Consider the following 18478-nt stretch of genomic DNA (forward strand, 5'->3'; position numbering starts at 1 on the left):
CCACTATTGGTGGACATGTGCTTAGTTGTTATGCCTATCTCTTTGTTGACTCCTAGTCATATCAATTGCCTTTATATACAAGTCACTTCTTTGATGTACTCATCCAATTATCTAATATCCATTCTCATTTGATTATCATATATCTTTCTTATGCTATCTACTGAGCTTCTTCGTATTGGCATTGAATTATTGCCTTAGGAAAATTCTTACATGGTATCAGAATTATAACAAATTTTTACACAAATATGCTACAAAACATTGAAGAAAAATTCAAATAGAAAGGAAAAAGAGATTACTTTTCAAATAATAAGCCAAGGAGTGAAGGCAATAATAAATTAGGAAAACTAGTGGGGACGGACCCTCCCTCAAATTTACCCCAAAATACCTAGCGGGCTACTAAAAAGCCACAAATAGATATATGCATGTGTTGTGAGATACATAAGCACCCAACCCCTACCACAATGGAGTGTCAAAGCATTAAGAAATTGATGACATAAATGTGTAGAGATGAAGCTGAGCCTAAATCCACACCAATAGAAACTTCTAACAAACAAGAGAATGACTCACTGATAGAAGTAGACCCATATGCCATAGTTGCAACTGTGTAAGTAGTTCCATATGAAGATGAAGAGAGATTGTTACATTGACAGATGTCGATTGATGGAAAGCCTCTACATTTTATTGTTGATAGTGGTAGCCAAAAGAACTTAATTTCTATAGAGACCCATGAGATTAAGTTTTAAAATGACAAGACACCCACAACCATACTATATGGGATGGGTTAATGAAGGCAAAGATGTTCAGATAAATCAACAGTGTTCCCTATCATATTCAATCAAACCATTGAAGGATGAAGTAATTTTTTATGTGGCACCTTTAGATGTATGTGATGCTTTTTTGGGGCAGCCATACATTTATCAAAGGCATGGGGTGTATGAATCCAGACTAGATAGTGCAATAATCAATCTTGGTGAAAAGAGATATCAGATACTAGAGGTATGCCCAACTCAAGCTGCTTCTTTAATTAGTGCTAAACAATGTAAAAGTTTAATTTCTCAAACTAGAAATTTTGTTCTCCTTATGATTTATTTTGAGAAAACAAGGTCAATTGTTCTTAACATGCACGATAATGTGGCCAAAACAATAGACCAACAAAAGGAGATGGATATTTTTTTGAAAGAATACCATATTGTATTTAAATCACCATTACCTATCCCTGGTCAACCATGACATTCTATTACAATGGATTTTATGTCTAGGCTTCCAAGTAGCAGAAGGGGGAAATGATTTTATATATGTGGTGGTAGGTAGCTTTTCTAAAATTACTATCATGGTGGCCTACAAAAAAATGATTTTAGCAGAGGAGATCGCCAAACTAATTTTTGAACATGTTTGGGTTCATTTTTTATTTCTAAAAAATATTATTTCTAATAGAGGTAGTAGGTTCCTCATTAATTTTTAGTCTTCACTATGGGCTAGAATGGATGCAAAGTTGACAAAGTCTACATCATTCCATCCTTAGACAAATGGCCAAATAAAGGTTGTCAATAGAATTATTATCTATATTGTTCAAATGTATCACTTAAAACACCCATTTACATGGGATGAGAGCCGGCCTTATATGAAACATAGCTAAAACCATACACTCCACACTACTATAGAACACAGTCCATTTCAAGTTTGTCTTGGGTATTAACTATTAGCACCTATAGATGCAATGCTACCCATCTTGTAATCTAGTTAGCCACTAAATACTGAAAAGGAGGCAAATAAAGTAGAAAAAATTATTGAAAAGATCAAATAATTATAACAACAAGTTCATTTCATTTTAGAGTAGAGCAATAATAAGTATAAGAAAATACATGACCAACATAGAACTCCTCATCATTTCCATATTGGTCACAAGGTATGCCTACACCTTCAGAAGAAGCGCCTCCAAGGACCTAATAGAAAGCTTCGTCATATTTGGTATGACCTATATATCATTAAGCAACAAGTTGATGGGAATGCTTTTGAACTTGATTTGCCATAGTTTTTGGGATTACATCCAGATTTTAATATGAAATTGTTGCGACCTTATTTTCCTCCATTATTAGACATCTCTCAAGCTACTAAACATATGCATGCTATCGAATTGAATCCATCCACTATTACTCCATTACAGTGTGATTATGTCACTGAAGTTATGCTGAAATCTTTATGAAATCATAAAATTCTTTTATATAGGGTGGTTTGAGCTGGTCAATTCTCTCATCAAGGCAAGTGGTTAATGAAGGAATAGATTGGGGCACAATTCCCTCACCTATTGTAGAAGATTGATGCAATGGGGCCCATTGCCTCTTAAAGCGGGAGGAATGACCCAACTTATACAAAAGATAATATGTTTGAAATTATTTTGTTCATTTTTTATAAAAGTTTTCCTAGGTCTTTTTAATTGGCTTTTTCCGAGGTCTTTTGCTCAAAATTTTAAGTTGAAACTTTCATTGGTCCTTGAAATTGGACAGCCAAAGGCTTGTGGTCTTAGGGACTGAAATTAGGTTTTTATTTCTTCTTTCCATTGGTGTAAGTGGTTTTGAAGTCCGAGCTCTAAGTCAAAAGTTTTGACCTTGACAAGTTGAGGTAATTAAACACCTAGTTTTGAATAGTTTTAGTTAAATATTGTTATTTTTATTATAGGCACATATACATTTTGAATTTATGGCTATGGTGACTTTTTATATTCTATTATTGTATATATTCTTATATTTTCGAAAAATATGATTGCTTTTGGTTTGCATACAACTCTTTTGAGTTTTTCCAGGCTTTTCCAAAAATTTATCATTGATATCGGAGGTAATTTTTTCCACTAGATATTGTGCTTTCATCCCATTTTTTAAAATTAGATCATTTTATATCTTTCTAAGTCTCCATCCTCTCTTTGTACTTATTTATTGTACTTGCCATAGGCAATGTACTATTGCATTCACTATGTCTCATTAGTGAATTAGTTTTGAATGTATCAACCAATTATATGCAAGCATTTTTTTCTCGTTTCAATTTTTATAAAGTTTTCATATTTTTAATCAATATAATATATTATGAAAAAATATTTATCTCCATTCTAATTGGTTGAATTCATTTTCTCTTATAAGACCCCTTTTCTTGGAGCTCCCACCATATTGCTTTTTTAATGGCATGAATTTCGCAAATAAATATAAATATATACACAATTATTACATTCACAAACTACTAAAACTAATAGATGAAAATATACTGTGAAGTAAGTTATTGTTCTAATGCATATAAATCTTCTTGAAAATAAAATGTAAATTTTTAAAAATGTTTATTTCATAGTTTTTTTTTTAAATTTTAAATTTTATATTCATATTTAAAAAAATATAATGGTAAAATTGTAATAGAAGCACCCCTAATTTAAAAATTGAATTATCATTTAAAATATAAAATATTACCATTAATTTTTTTTTTTATTAATTGTTGATGAAAAATAATAATTAGCAAGTTATATATTACATTTTCTTTAATATTATACTATACATAAAGCATAATGCGTGGCAAAAATAATGTTCAACATATAAAGTTAATTTCTATTATATTATTTTATAATACATATTACAATACTAAAATATTCTATAGTACATAATTAAAAATTAATAATTGTACTATATATCTAATCTTTTTAAACTTCAATTTCCTATACATATTCATTATTATAATATTGAATATTGTTTCTATTACAATACATTCTAACAGCAAGTACATGCCACTACGTGGCACTTGTTTTTCCCTTTATCTACATCTCAACCCCTTCTTCTATCTTTTCCTACTGAGAACTATTATGTTTCACTCCTATATTCTATTTTCAATACGTCTCCAATTCTTCTTTTCTCTTAAATTACATATAATAATATCTCAAAATATTAGAGATTCATAAGGAAACATTATATCGAAGTCAATCGTAGCTGTAATTAAACTAGATATTTTAAAGATTTTTTTATAGTACGTTTTTATTTACAAATACTCAATTTTCACCTTTTCAAATTTTAATAAAGTAAATAAAATATGAAAAGGACATGAGGGAGAAGTGATAGAAAATGAAACTCTTTTACTCTCTTCTATGGCGTGGATCTAAGTCATGTGATGTATCCCCTGAAATATGCCGAATGCCAGTCTTGGCGGGAAGGAAACAGTTACTATCTAACATGATTAAGGTTGTAACAAATGTAAACGGAATGGTTAGCAACCTTCTTCATTAAGATTGGCGATCCTGTTGGTTCACCTTAACACTAAGGTTCTTTTATACGTTCCCAATGATTGGGAGACTCACTTATTATTCTATTTTTCCAGAATCATCTATCCATAAGGAAATATTTCAACGTTTCTACCAAGATTGATAGTGCCCCAAAAACCATTATAGTGAAACAGTTTTTTTTATTTCTATCCACCCAGTTCAGCATGCCAGCTAGTAGTGAAAGAACATTCATACGATAAACAATTCAAGATAAAAAAGAAACTATTTTGTGTATTCTTGTAGAAAAATAGTTTTGAGCGACAGAAATAAGTAGTTGGTTAACAAATATGGTTTCGAAGGCAGTATAAATGAAGTTGGTTGAACTGTTTGAGAAGGCGAAGGAGGCTGCAGATAGAGAAGAAGAGAAGACGTGTTGACTTTTTAAGTACTCAATCATTGCTTTAGTTTGTACTTTATGTGGAACAATAATTCAAACCCAACAAATTTTTTACTAAACTTTTGTCTTCAGAAAAATAAACCGATTATAAATTATTTTGTGAGAGATATTGAATTCTAATAAAATCATGAAGTAAAATTCTTGTATTTCAACAAGACTACTTTTGAACAATAATCATCCAACATCTTGGACTATGCCTAGAAGACAACTAGAGTCTTTTGATTAATTACATTTTTCCCACCTCTATTGTATGGATTAGATTTCATCGAGCCAATATTAAATTTATTTTTTTTGCAAAAAGAGGGGTAAAAATTTATTAAGACAGAAAGGAATACAACAAGGAGAGCTCAACAAGGATCTCAATCCTGAGCAACAAGATCATCAAATTCTTGCACCATCTCAAAGGACAGTTGCCTCCTATCCCTAATATTCCAACCCGGATCATGGCTAGATGCCCATTTGGCTAAACAATCAGCAGTTCTATTCCATTCACGAGGAATATACGTGAACCTAATGAACTGAAAAGAGGAAGAGAAGAAAGGAATCTACTTAACAATAGTGGCCAGCTGCCAACTAACATCCTTAAGCTCTTGCGAAGAAAGCATGTTCACCACCACATGGGAATCAGACTCAGATAATCTTACTCCATCCCCACAAGCAACACTATTCCACAACATATAAAATAGCCTAAGCTTCCATGAGATTGTTAGTATAATCACCCTTATGAATTGAGAAGAAAAATTTAACATCCCCAAAACTACAATGAGCCACTCCGCCAATACCAGCCGGACCAGGATTCCCATGGGAAGAACCATCAGTGTTAATTTTTAGAACTCCATAGGGAGGAGGAGTCCAGTGCCCATCCCGGTTAACCTGAACCTTCCTCTGATGGTGAAGCTGCTTGGACATAGAAGGAAACCTATGAGCTGCAGCCCCATCCTGCAGATGAAAATTGAGGCAATTACAGATAGCAAGATCAACTAGATCCATACCCCCATCAAACTCACACTTCACAAGAATAGTTTCCTGAAGAGAATGTGATATTTTTCACCAAAGATGCAAAACACCAAGTCGAACATCTCAGAATATGCGACGATTCCTCTCCAACCAGATATGCCAAAGCATGAAATATGGGCCAGCAATCCAAGCAGCATGGAGAAAAGAAGACTTGGAGGGAGCAGTACCCAAGCAGGTCCAGAACTCAGGCAAAGAGGAAGCATGCCAACAAGAGCAACCCCAAGCGCTCCACCAAAGGTGCCATATCTTAGTAGAATAGGAGCAATGGAAGAACAGATAGGAGATAGACTCCTCTCCATTACCACACAAAACACAATAAGAGGGGCCCTAAAATCCACATTTATAAAGATTATCCCAGGTAAGAAAATGGTTGTGAGCCACTAGCCACATGAAAAAATTGCACTTGGACCAAGAAACTTTATTCCAAATGCTTCCACCAAGGGACCTCAGCATCCCCAAATAATTGTCTAGTTATCTCCTAATACCCAGCAGAGACATGATATTTACCAGACAAGGTACCGCCCCAAGCCAAAACATCTGGACCAAGCAAAGAAGAACACTTTCTAGAGGCCAGAATTTGAGAAAGCTCCTAATGATCCATGTCTATACCTCTAGGAGGCCAATCAGAAGAATGCTTCCATCTGTAACCAACAATAGGTCCCAATTGATAAGGAGTCTTGTAATGAGCCACTTTATCCCATCCAACGATAAGAAAAGAGTCACAAAGAGGCTGAAGATGAGGGTATATGGGTAAAATGGAAGGGAATCCATCCCAAGCATCCGACCAAAACAAAGCCTGAGAACGTCCTTTACATATCCAAAACAGACCCCTCTTTACCAACATCGCACCTGTCGTCAAAGTATGCCAAACCATTGAGCCACGACCTTCAAGAGGAAGTGCAGAAATAGAGCAAGGATCAACACCATGAAAATATTTATGAGTGATAATATGAGCCCAAAGGTGATGTTGTCCAGAGCACCATCGCCAATAAAGTTTAGTAGCCAAAGCTTGACTACTCAATAGAGCAGATCAAAGACCAAGACCACCCTCCTTTTTAGGCCTACAAACAGTTGCCCAATTAACCAAGCTCCATTTAGTACTACGCAAATTACCACTCCAAAGGAATTTTCAAGAAAGAGCATCAAACTCCTTGAGAAAGTAAATAGGTGCAGTGTGAACCATGCTGTGATAAGTAGGAAGAGCTTGGATAACAGCTTGAAGAAGAGTAACCCGGGCAGCAGTAGAAAGCCATCTATGAGTCCAATGATTTACCTTATCTAGAAGCTTGGTAATCAAATTTTTCCAGAAGAGAGGTGGCTGCCTGGAAATAGTAATAGGGATGCCAAGATAAGTCAAAAGAAGTGATCCTATCTGAAATCGTAGGATACCAACAATCCTGTGCTGAATAGAATCAGGAGTGTTAAAAAAGTAAATGAAAGATTTGTGCTCATTAACTTTTTGGCCTGAAGCTACCAAATAAACATCCAAAGCATGTCGAAAGGCTTTAGCTTCCTTGATCCTAGCAAGACCAACAAGAGCAGAATCATCAACAAATTGAAGATGGGAAAGAGAAGGTAAGCCATTAGCCCACCGCTAGCCTTGAATAGAATTCTGGGACACCTGATGCTTAATGAATCTGCCCAAGCCTTCAGCCATGATGATGAATAGATATGGGGAGAGAGGGTCACCCTAGCGGAGGCCTCTAGAAGCACCAAATAGTTGAGAAGGTTGACCATTAATAAGAATAGAAAAAGAGGTAGAAGTAACACAACTCATAATCCAACTCACCCAGTCAGAGCTAAATCCAAAAGAAAGAAGAATACTCCTTAGGAAGCTCCATTTAACTCTATCATAGGCCTTAGCCATATCCAGCTTAACAAACATGGCTCTCTCCCTTGAAGTAGCCATAGAGTGAATCACAACTCTTGTTTATCTTAGAATCATTTTTTATTCTACATTATATATATTATACAAAAGTATTGGAATATCATTGTATTTATATTATTTACTTCTATATGATAATATTTTACTTCTAATTTCTCAAAAAAAAAAAGTATTGAGAGATGTCCACAATCCATAAAATTAGAAGAATGTTATTTTTAAATCAAATTTTAGGTAAAATTTATTTAATATAAAAAATGTACTATCTATATTTTTCTATATATTCAAAATTTAAAATTTAAATTATATTAATAATATTAAAAAATATTTATAAAATAAATCTTTTAGAAAATTTATTTCTCTACTAATAATTTGGAAAAAATTAATCATAAAAAGCAATAATTATAAAAGAATATTTAACATATACTAATTATGAAATGATAAATTATATTAAATTTTTAAATATCTATATATTGAAATTAAACTTATAAAAGGGGTTGGGGGATACAAGATCACCCCACGAGAGAGTTCAAGCGGCCAAGCCGGAACTAAACACACGGCATCAATCGGGAAAGCAACTATTCATAAAAAAGGAAAACATATATAGCAACCTCAGGCTGCCAATGTAGTGCCAGCTGAGGGTGGAGGATCATCTTTGTCATTGAAACCCCAATCATTTGTGGGATTGCGGGGCAGGTTGGGCATAGACCAGCCGTCATCAAGAGCAACAACAGCAGGGGGATCAGTGGCAGCATATGCATCTTTGACCTCAGGCCACGAAGGAGAGATCACCAACGCCAGGCGGGGCCATTTGCCAGCATTATCTCGATGAGTGCCAAGAGGAGGAGTTGGGGACCAGCCAAAGCCACCATGGGGTGGGGAGGCAGAGCGGAACCTCCAACTACCAGCCCCACCACTGGGAGAGCGGTGGCGGGAAGCCTACGAGCGCAGAGTGTGTGAGTGGCGGCCTGAGGAGTGGCGCTGCTACCGGTGGCCATGAGGCATTGAGGTGTCTGCCGAGGCATCTAGAGGTACTCGAGCCACAGTGCAAGGGGCATTGCCCCAGTGGTTGAGCAGCTCATGCAGGTGAGCAACTTCCAGGGCAACTTTGTTAGCTTGTACATGTATCTGCATAATAACATTGTTACAAATACAAGCTCAAGTGTACATTGTTAACATCCAAAAAGTTGTGTGTGAATAAAACAACATTTCTATTTTCCACAGAGTAGAAAAATTCATATTGAATGTATGCCAAATCTGTGAGTACTTTCTGAGAATTCTGGAGGAATCACCCAGCAAGATCATGTGCCATGAAAATGGTTCGGACCATTAAAATATATATTTTTAATAGAACAAGACTATTCATCAAAAAAAATTAAACTTATAATTTAAATACTTGATGATTAGTTTGAATTTTTTTACTTTTTATTTTTAAATGTAAGATTGATATGCAAACAATTGTCAATTTAAACCCAATTTTCTTATATTAAGATTTAAACATTCTACTTTTACTGTCACTCTAAAATGCTTATAGACATTACTGAAGTTCTAATCTCAATAATTATTAATTTATTATTATTCCTCGATTAACGCCTCCTACAGATAAAGAAAATTGATTTGAACAATTTGGGGAGACGATATAAAATTGAAAACACAATTTCTCTTGAACAATTATATTACATACAATTTTTTAAAGTTCAGAAGTAGATTATAGATCTAGATAAAATTAAAATGTTTATTATAGCAGAGCTATTTAATGGAAAACGATGATTTAAAAGATCGGGGAAATTCACTAAGATCTACATATGCCATTTTTTATTCCTTATGAAGGATCTCTCTGCATATTAGCATTTGATCTACATTCCCTATATGCATTTCACCTCGCAAAAGAACCCAACCAAAATTTCCAAAAAAAAATTTGGCGACAAATACACTATAAAAATCCAAGCGAAAAATCAAATTGTAAGACAAATGAATTAGATTTGTGTTTTATTACTGTAATCACTTGATTTTTGAGTGTTCTTTAGTTGTTCCTTATCAATGTTATAGCCAATATTATCTAGTACAGGCTCTATAACACATTTAAAAATTCACAATAGATATAATGTATAGACCCAAGTCTTCTTCATAGGACAATGAATCAACTGCAAGATTGAATGAACATATACTCAACTGATCCAGATAGCAGCCACATTTTCCAGTAGGCCTGCAGTTCCAGCAACAAAACTGAAAGCATCCAATCTAATACTATTTTATCCAATCTATAAATCTTAGATTATTCAAATACTGAAAACTATGAAGGTAATCTACATAAAATCAATTGCAAATGCAGAAGAAAATAAATTTAAATCTTCCGAAATAAGGATCTGAATTGAAATGCCTATATCATCACACAAATTTATTCTGATCAATATTTCAAATCATAATCTAATGATTTATCACTATCAAAATGTGTTTCTATAATCAACAGTATATTTTCATCAATTTCCAATCACACTACAAAATATTATTTCTAAAATTGATTGTATAAATTTGATCTATCTTACTTAAAAACAATCCTACCTCTATATTTATATCATAGATCAGTGTACTGCTAAAAGAATATCACATCACATGAGATCTGACATGAGAATCCAAGCAGATCAAATAGCCAAGCACAACTTGCCCACTTCTATATAAATGTGTGTGTTCACATATGACACACATATTTACAGCAGATGACCGCAAGTCATCCTTGGCTTCATTATCTGCTAAGGCCCTCCATGCCAAAACCCGTATGAACGAACACGAGCCAATGAAAGAAGTAGCAGCTTGTCCTATCATACTCACATCAAAAACTCATAATAAAAGACGGTCACAATCACATTAGAGGAAAGAAAGAAGAAAAGCTTATAGGACAGCTAAATGGCCACTAGAAAAAGCTTGTGCATGATTTCTATCAATACAGAAGGTGCTATTTATAGAAAAATATGAGGATTATCACCAATTATTCGTAGTGTCTTGGAGACTCCAGTCTTATCCCTATTTACCTCAATTTCTGTGCCATTCACATCTTTCCATGCAAAGATATATCTTTTATCTACGACGCCTGCTGCCTTATGAGGTCACTGTGCCTCAAAAAAAGTTTAATTGTCAGCAATGCTTGGCTTCTGATAAGGCACATGTAATTCTTACTTTTAAGAATCAACTTAATTTTTTTTTTTAAAGTGATCATGGTAAAAAAAATTTGAAAGCGTTTTGCTTAAATCGTTTTATTGAAATTCATGCATGGATTTAGTTTGTCTCAGAAGCTGTTAAGTTCTGCCCTTAGTCTCACTCAGTCCAATTAAAGCTTAATTTGGAACAATTTAAGAGCAGGATATCTTTAATGGTTTAAAGTGGTAATTTGGTCTGCTGGTTAAGTTTAAAATTGTCTTTCATCTCTGGCGTTTGTGGGTATCAAAGATGTAATGTCCCTTTACTGATTTTTTATGATATTTCCAGTTTCAAATCAGAACTTTAAAATCAAACAACCAATATTACAAAGATCTGCCAATTTCCAAATAAAACCCAAATCGGGTATGTCCAAATTAGTGCCAAAAACTTCACAACTTCACAAATTATTAATGAATCTGAAAATGGACATTTTTACAGAAATTTCAGCAGCATAACAGCCTACAAAATGACATTTCTAGATTTATATAGCCTTTACACAACAGCTCACAAATGTAGGGCAAAACTATGCTCAATCGGGCTCCCGAAATTAACACAAAAAATGTCTGAAAACACCACAAAACACTAGTAAACTATCTCAGAAGTTTAATCATGACCCAATACATATATTCAGCCCTATTTTAACATCATAAAGTCTGAAATACAGCAGCAAACCAAACTGATATGAAGCACTCAACTGAAAACTCAAACTCAAACCAAAAACAACCTCGAAAACACCCAAACTGGCACTATTCAGCACAAAGGCAAACTCTGTATGAGCATGCACATGGAATGGCTTCAAACTCCAGTCCTTAGCCTTCCTGAAAACCTGCAAACTCCCGTTCTTGGGTCTCCTTCTCCACAGGTTTGGCAGCCTCTGAAGAACAGCAAGAAAATTAGCAAGAATCAAGATGTAGAATGAGCTCAAAATGCCTCCAAACTCCTTTTAAAGAGGGCTTAACCCTAACTCACGTCCAAGAGGGGTTAATAAAATATAATTTAATAATAATTTTTATTTATTAGTCTATTGGTTTCCAAAGATTAGCCCCTTTTTTCGAAATTTCACCTTTTTGGAGCCTGCCTGCCTTAACAAAGTTTTTTTTTTTTTAATTATTTGAATAGGGGACATGACAAGTCCTCCCCTCCCAAATATTGCTTGTCCTCAAGCAATGAAGGTTGGAATTCTCAAGAATATGTGCTCCTTCCCAAGTTGCATCCTCTAGTGGTAATCCTTTCCATTTGACCAAATGCTCTATGATGCTCCTATTTCTCAACCTTTTCTCTCTTGTATCCAAAATCTCTTCTGGTATCAAAACTAATTTCCCTTCATCATCAAGAGGTGGTAATTCTGTAGATACTATGGTTTACTGGCCTAGAACCTTCTTTAAGCAAGATACATGAAAAATATTATGTATTTTGTTGTTTGGTGGGAGCTCCAATTCATAAGCTACCTCTCCTACCTTCTTGATGATTTTATAAGGCCCATAGAACCTTGGCTTGAGTTTCTCTGCCCCACTTCTCTTCAAGTTGCTTTGCTTATATGGCTGCAACCTAACAAATACCAAATCTCCCACCTCAAAAGATCTTTCAATCCTTTTCTTGTCAGCATATATCTTTTGTTGGTTTCGTGCATGTTGTAGATTATCCTTGAGGGACCTTATTATGTCTTGGCTTTGCTTCATGAAATCACTTGCTGCAGGTACTCTGCTATCAGAAAGTATTAGATCAAAAAAGGAAAGGGCATCATAACCATAAAGAGCATGAAAATGAGGCATACCAATAGACATGTGATGAGATGTATTGTAACAATACTCCCCTAGGTGTAACCATTTCACCCAAGCATGTTGTTGATTTGAAACATAGTTCCTTAAATATCATTCTATCCATTTATTAACTATCTCTGTTTGTCCATCTGTTTGAGGGTGATAGCTAGTACTGGGAGTGAGTTCAGTTCCTGCCAAATGAAAGAGCTCCTTCCAAAAAGAGCTGAGGAATCTACTGTCCCGGTCACTAACAATGTTTCTAGGCAAACCATGTAATCTAAAAATTTCCTTGAAGAAAAATTCGGCCACTTGTGATGCCTTGAAATCAGATGTGATAGGAAAGAAATGTGCATACTTAGTTAGTCTATCTACCACCACATATATGCAATCCTTACCTTGAACCTTGGGCAACCCAGTGATGAAATCCATGGAAATACTTTCCCATTTTTGTTCGGGAATAGAAAGTGGCTGCAACAACCCTGCAGGAAAATTTTGCTCACTCTTGCTTTGTTGGCATACCATACATTCCTTAATGTGTTTAAGGACATCCTCCTTCATACCCTTCCATGAAAACCGCTCTCGAATTTTCCTGTATGTCTTGAAGTATCCCTGGTGACCAGCCAAAGGTGTTCCATGAAAGGCCCTCAATATCCTCTCCTTAGTTTTTGACCCTGGCACTAAGAAGATTCTATTCTTGTAATAAATTAATTCATCAACAACCTTGTACCTGTTATCATCCACTAACTTATCCAAAATCTTGGTGGCAAATGAATCTTTAGCATACTCTAAAATTATGGAGACTTTCCAATCAGAAGAGATAGATGATAAGGAACACAAAGTGGGCTTTCTTGAGAGAGCATCAGCAACCACATTATTCTTTCCTTTCATGTATTCAATATCAAAATCATAAGCTTGCAATTTTCTTACCCATTTTTGTTGATGATCATTCAAATCCCTTTGGTTCAAGAAGAACCTGAGGCTATTATGGTCTATCTTTACAATGAATCTCCCACATACCAAATATTGTCTAAACTTATGAAGTGCATGCATGATTGCCAACATTTCTTTATCATAGATGGAGTACCCTTTCTCTGATTGATTTAATTTTTGACTCTCAAATGCTATTGGATGTCCCCTTTGAGTTAGGACAGCCCCTATACCTTCTTTCGAAGCATCACATTCAACAACAAAAAGTAAAGAGAAATATGGAATTGCAAGCACAGGGCATGAACTCATTACCTCCTTAAGATTATCAAATGTTTTTTGTGCCTCTTCTGTCCAAATAAAAGCTCCTTTCTTTGTCAAATTAGTCAAGGGGGCAGCAAGCTGAGAAAATATCTTGGCAAATCTCCTATAGTAGCTACACAACCTGAAGAAACCTCTCAACTGTGTAAGATTAGTGGGTGGAGGCCAATCCAAAATTGCCTGAATTTTTTGTTGATCAACCTGTACTCCTTTAGAGCTTATAATATGTCCCAAATATAGGATCTCTGTCAAACCAAACTCACATTTAGATAGCTTAGCATAGAAGGATTGCTGCTCCAAGATTCCCAAAACAGTGTCTATGTGCTTTAGATGCTCTTCCCATGTTTTATTGTATATCAAGATATCATCAAAAAATACCAAAACAAATTTTTGAAGATGCTGAATGAATACCTTATTCATACAAGATTGGAATGTTGCAGGTGCATTAGTGAGTCCAAATGGCATAACAAGAAATTCAAAGTGCCCATAGTGACATCTGAAAGCAGTCTTTTCCACATCTTCACTCCTCATTCGGATTTGATGGTAGCCTGATCTTAAGTCAATTTTTGAGAAGTATACAGCACCATGTAACTCATCAATGAGTTCATCTATGCATGGTATGGGATACCTATTTTTTATGGTCTTCTTGTTTAGAGCCCTGTAGTCTATACACATTCTCATTGTACCATCCTTTTTCTTGACAAGTACCACAGATGATGCAAATGGACTAGAGCTAGGCCTTATGAATCCCATGTCCAGGAGTTCTTTAATAGTTTTTTCAATTTCTTCCTTATAACCTCTTGGATGGTGGTATGGGGTTGTTATAACTGGTTTGGCACCCTGTTCTAACTCTATAACATGCTCGAAACCTCTATCTGGTGGTAATCTTGGAGGCAAATCATTGAAAACTATACTATGCTTATCAAGAATATTTTGAATTTCAAAATGGAAATTACCTTGATTCTTTGGAGAGCTTGTTGGTTGGATTATGACTCCTGCTGCCCATGTTACTTGTCCTCTTCGAAAAGTCCTCTCCATCCTCTTTGTAGAGACCGCCTTAGGTGCTCCATTCGATAACCCTCTCAATATGACTTCTTTCCCATTGGAATGAAATTTAAACTCCATAGTTTGATGGTTCATGTAATAGCCTCTGATAGAGTGCAACCATTGAACACCCAATACAAGATCTGTCTCCCCAATACCAACCACATAGAAGTCATCACATAACTCATAATCTCCTAAGGTCATCTTGAGTTGTTTCACCACCCGTGTGCAAGGCATAGTGAATCCATCAGCTACAGTAACATTGAATCCCTCAAAATCTTCTGCTTTAAGCCCTCTTTTCATGACAAATCCCTCATCAATAAAATTGTGAGTTGCCCCACTATCAAGAAGAACAGTCAACCTTTGCCCTACTAGTACCCCTCGAATTCAGAAGGGATGGTATCTTGGGACTCCTGATAATGCTGCTAAAGTGTCATCCTTGCTGATTTCTTTTACTTTCTCTTCTTCTACCTCCTCCTTAGTATCATGAAATTCCTCATGCTCATCTGAATCAGATTCTAAAGCAACTTCAATATAGTGCACTTGACCTTTCCCCAAACATATGTGTCCTGGAACCCATGGTTCTCTACAAGTAAAACAAAGCTTTTTCCTTCGTAATTCACACCTAGTCTCTTCATCTGACTTATTTTTTGCCACATTTGTCACATCTTTTGGTGGTAGTGTTGGGAAATTCTTTTTCTAAAAAATTCCCTTATGTTGCCAAAGATTTGGGGGTTTTTGATTAGTGATTCATTTCATAGGCACGCAAGTTTCAAGTTGCAAGCTTCTTTTGATAGCTTCCTGTAAGGTTGAGGGTGAGAAAGCCTTAACCAAACCCTTAACAGAATCTTCTAAACCATCAAGAAAAAGATAAACAATCCTCTTTTCACTCATATCAGGTACCATAACAGCCACTTTTTGAAATTCTTCTATATACTCATTAATTGATTTGGTTTGCTTCAACTTTGACAATTCTTTAAAGTATTCTTCATCATCCTTGAGGTCAAATCTATCTATCACCCTTTGACTGAAATCTTCAAATGTAGTTACCTAATCGTGACCTTGAGTAGTCATTCCATGATACCACCAATCATAGGCTGCATCTTCCAAATGTAGACTTGCAAATTGAATAGCATCACTCTCTTTCATGGGGTTAAGTGTGAAGAAAGTTTGTAATTTTTGTAGCCATGCTCTAGCTGAAATTTTATTTGTTCCATCAAAAGTAGGTGCTGTAAACTTGCTTATTTTATTTTTGAGCTCTCTTCCACTTGTGTCATGCTCCCTCCTATTCTCTTTCTTGGGCATCAAAGCATTCATCATATCCACATATTCTCTAAAAGGAGCTGAACTACGAAAGTCATCATCTAAGCCATTGTAAGTAGCTCTTAATGTAATCAAATTACCTATAACCTCTTCCACTGGATTAATGGCTGGATTTGGTACTGGTGGCTCATCTGCAGACAAGAAAATAGATTTGGTTGATTTAGATGGTGTGGATCTCCCATTTCTCGGCTCCTCTAAAGTGCTCCCTTTCTCATTAATATATGCAATTCCTTGTAATTTTTCTGTCAATATTCGCAAAGCCTCTCTAGTTTCCGCCAAACCATCCACTGTTTGTTTCTGAGTATTTTGGATGTCTTGGAAGAATTTCTTTGCCATCTCATTTGGATCAGCCATACTTTTTTCTTCCTTGGATTTTGTACTTTTTCTTTCAACTGGGGGTTTGATCAAAATTTCTTTATTCTTTTCTCGCTGCAAATATCTTTTTTCTCTTTCACTTAGTTGCATGCAATCATAAAATATGATATGCAAGATCTGGGTAGTTATCAAAACTTGACATGCAAGATCTGGGTAGTTGTTAAAACTGACATGCAACTTCTACAAACCCTCAAGCTGGCAAGATCACAGCTCTGATACCACTGTAATGTCCCTTTATTGATTTTTTATGATATTTTCAGCCTCAAATCAGAACTTTAAAACCAAACAACCAATATTACAAAGATCTGTCAATTTCCCAATAAAACCCAAATCGGGTATGTCCAAATTAGTGCCAAAAACTTCACAACTTCACAAATTATTAATAAATCTGAAAATGGAATTTTTTATAGAAATTTCAGCAGCATAACAGCCTAAAAAATGACATTTTCAAATTTTTATAGCCTTTACACAACAGCTCACAAATGTAGGGCAAAACTATGCTCAATCGGGCTCCCGAAATTAACACAAAAAATGCCCGAAAATACCACAAAACACTCATAAACTATCTCAGAAGTTTAATCATGACCCAATACATATATTCAGCCCTATTTTAACATCATAAAGTCTGAAATATAGCAGCAAACCAAACTGATATGAAACACTCAACTGAAAACCCAAACTCAAACCAAAAACAACCCCGAAAACACCCAAACCGGCACTATTCAACACAAAGGCAAACTCTGTATGAGCATGCACATGGAATGGCTTCAAACTCCCATCCTTAGCCTTCTTGGAAACCTGCAAACTCGCATTCCTGGGTCTCCTTCTCCACAGGTTTGGCAGCCTCTGAAGAACAACAAGAAAATTAGCAAGAATCAAGATGTAGAATGAGCCCAAAATGCTTCCAAACCCCTTTTAAAGAGGGCATAACCCTAACTCACGTCCAAGAGGGGTTAATAAAATATAATTTAATAATAATTTTTATTTATTAGTCCATTGGTTTCTAAAGATTAGCCCCTTTTTCCAAAATTTCACCTTTTTGGAGCCTGCCTGCCTTAACAAAGTTTATTTTTTTTAAATTATTTGAATAGGGGACATGACAGAAGAGGCATTCATGAATATTTTGATAGAATAAATTTAATAGGATTTGAATGAGTATTAATACAGTCAAATTGTGAGAAATATAAGTTAAAATTTTTAACTCACAACTCAACCTTAAACCTAAAAAATTTTACTCGGCACTCACAATTGCTGAGTGCCAGTTTTGCTTGGCACATGAATGTGCCTAGTGGCAATTTTCTCGATACCAACAGATACCGAGTGATAGGCAACAGGTGCCGAGTGAGCTCAGCACTTGAAGAAAAATGTTTGGCACAAGAAGAGCTCGGCACACACATAGGAAATGCTCGGTACCAATGGATGCCAAGTGAGCTCAGCTCCAACTGAGAAAGAAGATGCTAAGTGTTCTGTTTCAAACTTAAAAATTATAACTTAGGAAATATTTCAACGTGAATGCTTTCACCATTAAAACCAGAAAACCAAAGCTTTAACCTTTCAACCAAACTTGTCAAATGCAATGAATAAAAGATGAAGAAAAATAGATTAAGTATGCCAATTGTTTTTCTATTCAACTGAGATTTAAACTATTACAAATCTAGGAGCATTCGGCTTCTACCAGAAAAAGCTCTAAAATGGTAAAACTTCAAACTTTCAATAAACTTTAAACCTGCAACTCTAATGGCTGCATACAATGGTGCCTAGAGCAATCATTGCTTCAACATGACGAATCTAACAATGACAAACTTATAGAGTGAATAGGAGAAACACGTGCAACTGCAGGCACAAACTTCTTTCCTTCTTCCTTCTCTGCTCAGCTCTGCAACTTCTCTCTAATCTGCTTAATCTTCCAAAAACTCTCTTTTGAATGAATGAAACATTCCTTTTGTCTTCTG

Source organism: Cupressus sempervirens, chromosome 3 (assembly GCF_028749045.1).
Source record: "Cupressus sempervirens isolate cs-2001-9-10 chromosome 3, ASM2874904v1, whole genome shotgun sequence".
NCBI lineage: Eukaryota > Viridiplantae > Streptophyta > Pinopsida > Cupressales > Cupressaceae > Cupressus > Cupressus sempervirens.